This window comes from Alexandromys fortis, unplaced genomic scaffold (assembly GCF_014885135.2).
Source record: "Alexandromys fortis isolate MF-2015 unplaced genomic scaffold, M_Fortis_MF-2015_v1.1 scaffold_266, whole genome shotgun sequence".
Taxonomy (NCBI): Eukaryota; Metazoa; Chordata; class Mammalia; order Rodentia; family Cricetidae; genus Alexandromys; species Alexandromys fortis.
The window spans coordinates 378,472-386,938 of NW_026068155.1; the positions used below are offsets into that span (position 1 = coordinate 378,472).

General features: G+C 42.4%; 1 pseudogene; it reads left to right on the forward strand.

Moving 5' to 3' along the window:
- The first annotated feature begins 1,370 nt into the window (after positions 1–1,370).
- LOC126491576 (40S ribosomal protein S2-like) lies at positions 1,371–6,759 on the forward strand (annotated as a pseudogene).
- Positions 6,760–8,467: the final 1,708 nt, after the last annotated feature.

Below are 8,467 nucleotides of genomic sequence, written 5' to 3' on the forward strand. Positions count from 1 at the left end.
TCAGGAGGCAGACACAGGCAGATCTCTTGAGTTCAATGCCAGCCTGGTCTACAAAGCAAGAAAGCAAGTTCCAGGACAGCCAGGGTTACATAGAGAGACTCTATCTTGAAAAACCAAATAAATAAAGTAAAATAAAAATAGAAAGAAAGAAAAGAAGAAAATAAAGACGATACAAGAGTCCAGGTCTGGAGAGAGTATGGAGTTCAATTCTCTGCATCCATATGGCGGCTGACAATCATCTGTAACTTCAGTTCCAGGGGATCAGATGCCTTCTTCGAACCTCCTTGGGCACCAGGCACAAATATGGTGCCATAGTCATACATACAGGCAAAGCACTCATATCCATAAAATGAGATGAAACAAGATCCATTTGGTTGCCTATAAAAAATGAGTCTCACCATCAAAGACAGATGCAACCTTAGGGTCAAGGAATGGAAGCAACAACAACAACAAAAAAAAAAAAAAAAAAAAAAAAAAAAAAAAAAAAAAAAGAAAAAGAAATGGAAAAAATAGATTTCAAAGCAAAACTAGTCATAAGAGGGTGGTCACTTCATACTAATCAAGGGACCAATTCGTCAAGAGGACAGTACAATTTAAAGCTTATACCCACCAAGCACAGATGCACCTCGTTACATAAAACTAGCACCATGAGACAAAACAACACAGATTAACACTGACATAGTAACTGTAGGTGACTTCAATTAATTCTACTTATCAATACACTGGTCATCCAGACAGAAAGCTAAACAGAAATATCAAGGTTAAATGACATCCGAGACCAAATGGACCTAACAGACTTCTATAGAACAGTCCATCCAAATATGGCTGAATACACATTCTTCTTAGCAGCCCATGGAGCTCTGTCTAAAGTAGATCAGGTGTGGTGTAGCAAGGCCTGCCTTTAATTCCAGCCCTTGGTTTCCAGGTAGATCTTTGTGGTCTACATTGCAAGTTAAATGCCATCAGGAGCTACATAGTGAGACTTTGTCTCAAAAAATAGATACTTATATGATAGGACACAAAGCATTTTTTTAAAATATAGAACAATTGAAATAATTTTTGTGCTCTATCCAACCACAGTGGAATAAAACTAGAAAGCAACAGAAAGACAAACTACAGATGCACAAGAACTTTAACACTGAACTGAACACGTGAGTGATGACTGGGTCACTGAAGAAATCAAGAAGGAAATTTAATAGTTCCTAGAATAGAAAGGAAATGAAAACACAACAAAAGAAAACTTACAAGATGCAATGTAGGCAACCTCAAGAGGAACTTTGTAGCTACAAGCGCCAATAAATAAATAAATACCCAAAACATCATGGGCCGGGATGCTGACTCAGCAGTAGCCTGGCAAGCCTGGTGACCCGATGCGCTTCTGCTTCATAGAGCTCAGGCTTGGGGTGCCAGGCCTTGTGCTGGTGAAGAAGGAAAAGGGGGTGTTTAATGTTCCTCAAGAGGACCCCAAGCAGTCCCAGTCCTCCTTCAGCAACAAGATGGTGGAATCCTGTTGCTGCACAGTGTTGGTGGCAGATATGTGGCCTACTATGTGCAGGACCACCTAAGCTGCAGGAAGGCATTAAAGACTACTCCGATTGGACTACCATCCTGTAGGTGTACCTCAGTGGTGAATTTGGGGGGCACTGTGACATCCTTTTGCAGATACACCAGAATAAGGATCTGATGGAGGAACCGAAAAAGCTGGGGATTTGCTCTGCCCTGATAAACGAGAAAAAAGAAAATCAAGACTTGAAGTGAGGGCTTAGGGTCATCCATGAGCTGAGTACCCTCCATTAGAGTTATTGCCTGGAAAGCCTCACTGTATCAGTCAATGTTCGGTTGGCATGGCTGCTTCTTTTGGTCTTTGTGTGCAATTGGCAAGTGTTTTTACTTTGGTCTTTGGCTCAGAATACCCTATGGTGAACTTCCTTACAACTACTGCACTATAGCAAATCAATGTTGTAATCTAGCATTGCTGTAACCAAAATTTGTTTGTATATTATTTTTTTTCTTCTTCGATTGATTTCTTCCTGAAACCTGTACATGGGTGGGGTTGTAAAGATAGCTTTATCTTCTTGATGTGTTTTTGTAACTTCTTCTATTATGGAAAATGATGGACAAAGAAGAAAATTTGCTGCTTTTTTAAAATATAAACTTATGTGGTGAAGGCACTCTTATCAGGTGAGACAGGAGGGTTTGGGAAGTGGGGACAGGAGAACCGTCCAGAAACTCACCAGCCAGTTAATCCACCAACCCTAACACACATATACACACACAAAATAAAAAAGCATAGAGATCTCATATAAATAATTAACAATGTTGTTTAGAGCCTTGGAAAAACTAGAATAATCCAAACCCAAAATAGTAGATGGAAAGAAATAATTGAGGGCACAAATCAATGAAATAGAAATTTAAGCCAAGTTGGTTCTTTGGAATGATAAACAAGATCCACAAAATCTGCTCCAAACTGAGCAGAAGAACGCATGCCTTTAATCCTATCTGGTCTGTATAGTAAATTCCAGTCTAGCTAGGGCTGCATAGTAATGTCTAAAAAACATAATAATAATAATAATAATGTCGTTGTTGTTGTTGATGATGATGATGACGATGCTGGGTAGTGGTGGTGCACACCTCTGATCCCAGCACTCAGGAGGCAGAGGCAGATGGATCTCTGTGAGTTTGAGGCCACCCTGGTTTACAGAGCGAGTTCCAGGACAGTCAAGGCTATGCATGGAAAAATCCTGTATTGACAAAACAAAATCATCAACAGCAAAAAGAAATTGACTATAACAACCTAAAGTAATACAATTAGAGATGAAAAAGGAAGACATTGCAACAGATACCAATGAAATTCAGAAAATTATTAGAACATTTTTTTTGGGGGGGGGGGAGAGTTTGAGACAGGGTTTCTCTGTAACTTTGGAGCCTGTCCTGGAACTAGCTCTTGTAGACCAGGCAAGATCTCACAGAGATTCACCTACCTCTTCTTCCTGAGTGCTGGGATTAAAGGTGTACACCACCATGCTTGGTCCAAGAGAATGTCACTTTTTTGTTGTTGCTGCTTTTGTTGTTTTGCTTTTCAAGACAAATTTTCTCTATGTAGCCCTGGCTGTCCTGGAACTCGATTGATAGACCAGGCTGGCCTTGAAGGCAGGGATCTGTGTCCAAGTGCTGGGAATTAAGATGTGTGCCTCCACATCCAGTAAGAACATGCTACTTTTTAATTTTTATTTTTACAGTGGTTCACAGTTCAAGTTGCCTCGAGTATCAGATGATTTTTTAAGGTTTTTTTTAACTTTTATTTTTATTTTTATTTAATAGAAGGTCTCTCTGACTGACCAGGAACTCACTATGTAGCCCAGGTTAGCCTTGGACTCACAGTAGCCCTTTGTTTCAACTTCCTGCTTGCTGGAGTTACAGGCATGAGACACCACACCTGCCTTGAACTTGGTCTCTGAGCAACACCGTTAAAACTATAGAAACTCATGGAAATTTACTAAAGGCCCTTTATATTGGAGATGGACACAAAGTTCTTGGGGTGGGCAGGTAGAAGGATATGCTTTAAAATGGTATGTTTGGGTGTCAAGTTGCCAAAAAGAAAACAGATTTGTAATGATTATTCATTGTCAACTTGGCTGAATTTAGAATCATTTAGGAGAGGGTGAGGAAACTGTCTGGGTTTGTCTGTGAAGAACACCGGCAAGTGGGTGTACTGTCACTTTTTGACAATGGAAGGTTTCTGTGTATGAACACGTACAGCCAGATGGGCCAAATAACACTGCGTTCATGATGAGTAGCTTATGTTACAGGTTACACTGGTGGTCTGTGGCTCAATATTCAGTCTCTAGTAAGATCCAAATAGCTTATTAAAAACTGTTCATTGGCTGGGCTGGTGGTGGTGCATACCTTTGATTCCAGCACTTGGGAGGCAAAGGCAGATGGATCTCTGTGAATTCAAGGCCAGGCTAATTTACAGAGAGAGTTTCAGGACAGCCAGGGATGTTATACAGAGAAAACCTGTCTCGAAAAACAAACAAACAAACAAACAAACAAACAAACAAACAAACAAACAAACAAACAAACAGCTGTTCTTGTTAGGCATGGTGGTTACTACCTGTAATCCTAATATTTGCAGTATCTGGGAGGCTGAAGTTAAAAACTGCTGCTAGTTCAAGGCTAAGTTGGGCTACATAATGAGTTTTAGGCTAAGCTGGGTTAACACACACACACACACACACACACACACACACACACACACTATAAAGCTGTTTGCAAGCTAAACTTGGTGGCATGGGCCTTTAATTCCAGCTTCTTGGGAATAGAATCAGGAGGATTACCAGTTTAAGGTCTTCCTGTGCTACAGAACAAGTTCAAGGCCAGCTTAGGCAATTTGGTAAGACCCTAACTCAAAATAAAAAGTAAAAAGAGGGCTGGAGCAATAGCTCAGAAGTATTTCCTGCGCATGTGCAAAGCCCTGGGTTCAGCCATTATATCCAAGGAAGGAAAGCTGTTTAGCAAAAAGAAAGTCATTTCCCACATTGTTGGAAGGAGTGTTGTGAGGTCCTAAGGACCTGTCCTGGGATTCACCTTCAGGGGCCTGTCAAAGACTCTGTGCTAATCCCTTTGTCAGAACTGCAAAAGCTTAAGCCAAACAATTTAAACGGAGGGCAGATTTATTTTGGATCAAGGGTTCAGAAGTTTCAGTCCATGGTTGGCTGGGTCCAAAGTGCAAAGTGAGGCATAGTTTCATCGTAGAGGAGTACGTGTGGAACTTAGGTGACTCCCTCATGGTGAGCAGGAAGCAGACAGAAAAGAGGGGCAACACTTTCCTCATGTGCTTACAGTTATCTACTTCCTCCGGGTAGGTCTCTTTTCCTATACTTTCTGACACCTCCTGATAATGCCATCAGACTTTGACTCTATTAGTAGATTGCCCCACTGATTGCACCAGAGTCCTTCTTGGACCATCAAAGACTGCTGTCCATCTTTCTCATAATACAAAATGCACTTGGACTGTTTCCAAGCTCGCCGAAAGTTTCACGACTCACAACTCCAATAGTATTCAAAAGCCCTCCAGGTCCAGAGTTTCTGAGACTCAAGGCAAATCCTTAGGTGTAAGCCCCTATAAAATTCAAAAGAAAATTTCTTCTTTCTAATGGATTCAGCAACAGTCTTAGGTGCCTTAGACATGTTTGAGGGCACGGGGCTTGCGGAGGTAAAGCCAAAGACAAGGAGTGGATCCCCATCATCAAGCTGGGCTGCCTGGTCCAGGGATATGAAGATCAAGTCCCTGGAGGAGATTTACCCGTTCTCCTTGCCCTTTAAGGAATTTGAGATTATTGACTTTTTCCTGGGAGCTTCCCTAAAGGATGAAATTCTAAAGATCACGCCAATGGAGAAGCAGACCTCAGGCTGGCCAGCGGACCAGGTTCAAGGCTTTTGGGGACTACAATGGTCATGTTGATCTTGATGTTAAGTGCTCCAAGGACGTAGCCACTGCCATCCTAAGGGCAGTCATCTAAGCCAAGCTTCCCATTGTCCCTGTGCTGAGAGGCTACTGGGGCAACAAGATTGGCAAGTCCCACACTATTTCTTGTAGGGCGATAGATAGGCCGCTGTGGCTCTGTGTTGGTGCGTCTCATCCCTACCCCCAGAGGCAGTGGCATAGTCTCTGCTCCTGTGCCCAAGAAACTGCTGCTGCTGCTGCTGGCCAGTGTTGTTGACTGCTGTACATCAGCCAGGGAGTGTACTGCCACCCTGCTCAATTTTGCCAAGGGCACCTTTGATGCCATCTTCAAGACCTGCAGTTACTTGACCCCTGACCTCTGCCAAGAGCCTGTGTTCACCAAGTCTCTTCATCAGGAATTCACTGACCATCTTGTGAAAACCCATACTAGAGACTCTAGTCAGAGTATCCAGGTTCCAGATGTTTCCATGATGCAAGTTTTTTTGTTTTATTTTGTGATTTTTGCTTTTTGATATAGGGTCTCATTACGTAGCTCTGGCTGTCCTGGAACGCACTAAGTAGACTAGGCTGACCTTGAACTTACAGAAATCTGCCTACCTCTGCCTTCTTAGTGTTGGCATTAAAGGCGTGCACCACCACTCCCAGCTCATATAAAAGTTTTTCTATATAAAAAATAAAATTGGTTAAGTCTGTTTAAAAGAAAGTCGGGCAAGTGGTGGTGCATGTCTTCCTTTAATCCCAGCACTCAGGAGGCAGAGGCAGGAGGATCTTTGTGAGTTTGAGGTCAACCAGGTCTACAGAGCTAGTAGCTAGAGCTGTTACACAGAGAAACCGTGTCTAACCAGGTGGTGGTGCCACATGCTTTTAATCTCAGCACTTGGGAGGCAGAGGCAGGCGAATCACTGTGAGTTAGAGGCCAGCCTGGTCTATAAGAGCTAGTTCCAGGACCGGCTCCAAAGCAACACAGAGAAACCCTGTCTCAAAAAAATCAAAATAAATAAATAAATAAAAATAAAAGTAAAGAAGCAGACATGTAGAAAGGACCAAAGCAAAACTAAAGGTCAAAGCCCAGCAGAGCCTTATAGCTTTCTGTCCCACATCTAGGAGCTCATTGACATGATATGAGCTTCTTAGAGCTCAGTAGTCCTGCCTCTATGTCCAGTTGCAGCTTATACGGTCTTTCTCCTGGGCTGGCTCTGGTGGCCGTCTGCGGCTTTCCTCAGCAGACATTGCACATCCCTGGCATCTCCAATGTCCTGGAGGCGCTACTGCATCTTCAGTTTCAGTCATAGCTGCACAAGTTGTTCTCTCAAGAACTGCTCGCAGGGATTCTGATCTTGTTACACATTGCTTGCTCTCTCAGGCTATCTTTCTAAATGAGAGTGGAAGCCTCTGTGACTGTGTAACACTCACATTCTGTAAGTCTGTTAATCCAGCATTGCATGGATGATGCTTTGCCCAGACCCAAATAATCACACACAAAACTATATTAATTATAGAACTGCTTGGCCTATTAGTTAAGGCTTCTTCTTCTTCTTCTTCTTCTTCTTCTTCTTCTTCTTCTTCTTCTTCTTCTTCTTCTTCTTCTTCTTCTTCTTCTTCTTCTTCTTCTTCTTCTTCTTCTTCTTCTTCTTCTTCTTCTTCTTTTTTTTAGGCTTTTTGAGACAGGGTTTCTCTGTAGCTTTGGAGCCTATCTTGGAACTAGCTCTTGTCTATCAGTTTAGTTAAGGCTTCTTATTAACTTTTACATCTTAAATGAACCCATTTCTATTAATCTATGTATAACCACAAAACTGTGGCCTACTGGTAAGGTTCCAGTGTCTATCTCCTTTGGCAACTACATGGCACCTCTCTGACTCCGCCTACTCTCTCTCTCTGTCTCTGTATCTGTCTCTGTCCCTCTCTCTCCATATATATATCTTCCAGCCTGACTATATTCTGTCCTGTCATACGCCAAAGCAGCTTTATTCATTAGCCAATAAAAGCAAGACATATACAGAAGGACTTCCCATATCATGATATGAAGGCCTGCTGTTAGCAGAAGTAGTCACTAGATCCATTTGGTCATGGAGAAGACAGCCTGTGAGTGCCTGGTCAGCAGGGCATGGTGAAATGCATGCTGGGAAACAACTTTCTAGGCAACACATGTAATGAGAGCGATATTCTCTTCTCAAACAAATATCTTTCAAGTGGGTATTCACTTTTACAAAATTCTGGAACCTGTGACAGCTGGAGTCTCTCCAATCCCTGAGATACCCTCGGGACATCTTTCACTTTGCCCTAGGAAAAAGCATGGGATCTCTCTTTTTCTCTTCTTTCTTTTTGAAGCGAAGTTGGAGTTATTAGGGGAAAAGTTTTCATATAAATTTAAACATAGCCATTAAGAGATGTGTGAGGCTGGAGCCTTGGCTCAGCAGTTAAGAGCACTTGTTGCTCTTTCAGAGGACCCAAGTTTTCCAGCACCCACAATGGCAACTCACAAGTCACAGGGTATCTGAATCCTATTTCAAACAAAAAACAAACAGAAAGATGTCGCCCTGCCTGGCCTCCACCTGGTGATCTTCCTGTCTCATCCTCTTCGCCACTTGCCTCTCAGCATGTGCCAAGATGCTCATCTTGATTTCTTTCTAAAGTCACTAATCTCTCTCTCTGTTGGTTTGACACAGGGTCTCTGCGTTATGTACTTCTGGCTGTCCTGGAACTTGATATGTAGACCAGGCTGGCTTCAAACTCACAGAAGTCTACCTGCCACTGCCTCCTGAGTGCTGGGATTAAAGGTGGGCCTTACCATGCCTGGCTATAATGTCATTAATATCAGTAACAAACACACCTTTCCTTTGAGAAAATTTTGGAAAAATTAATATTCTAGGGGGTAGGGAGATGGACCAGTGGGTAATGTGACTGTTATGACAAACATGAGGATCTGACTTTGGATCCACATCACCTACATAAAAAAGGCAGATGTGTAGGTGTACGCTTATAACCCTATCACTGAAGGGG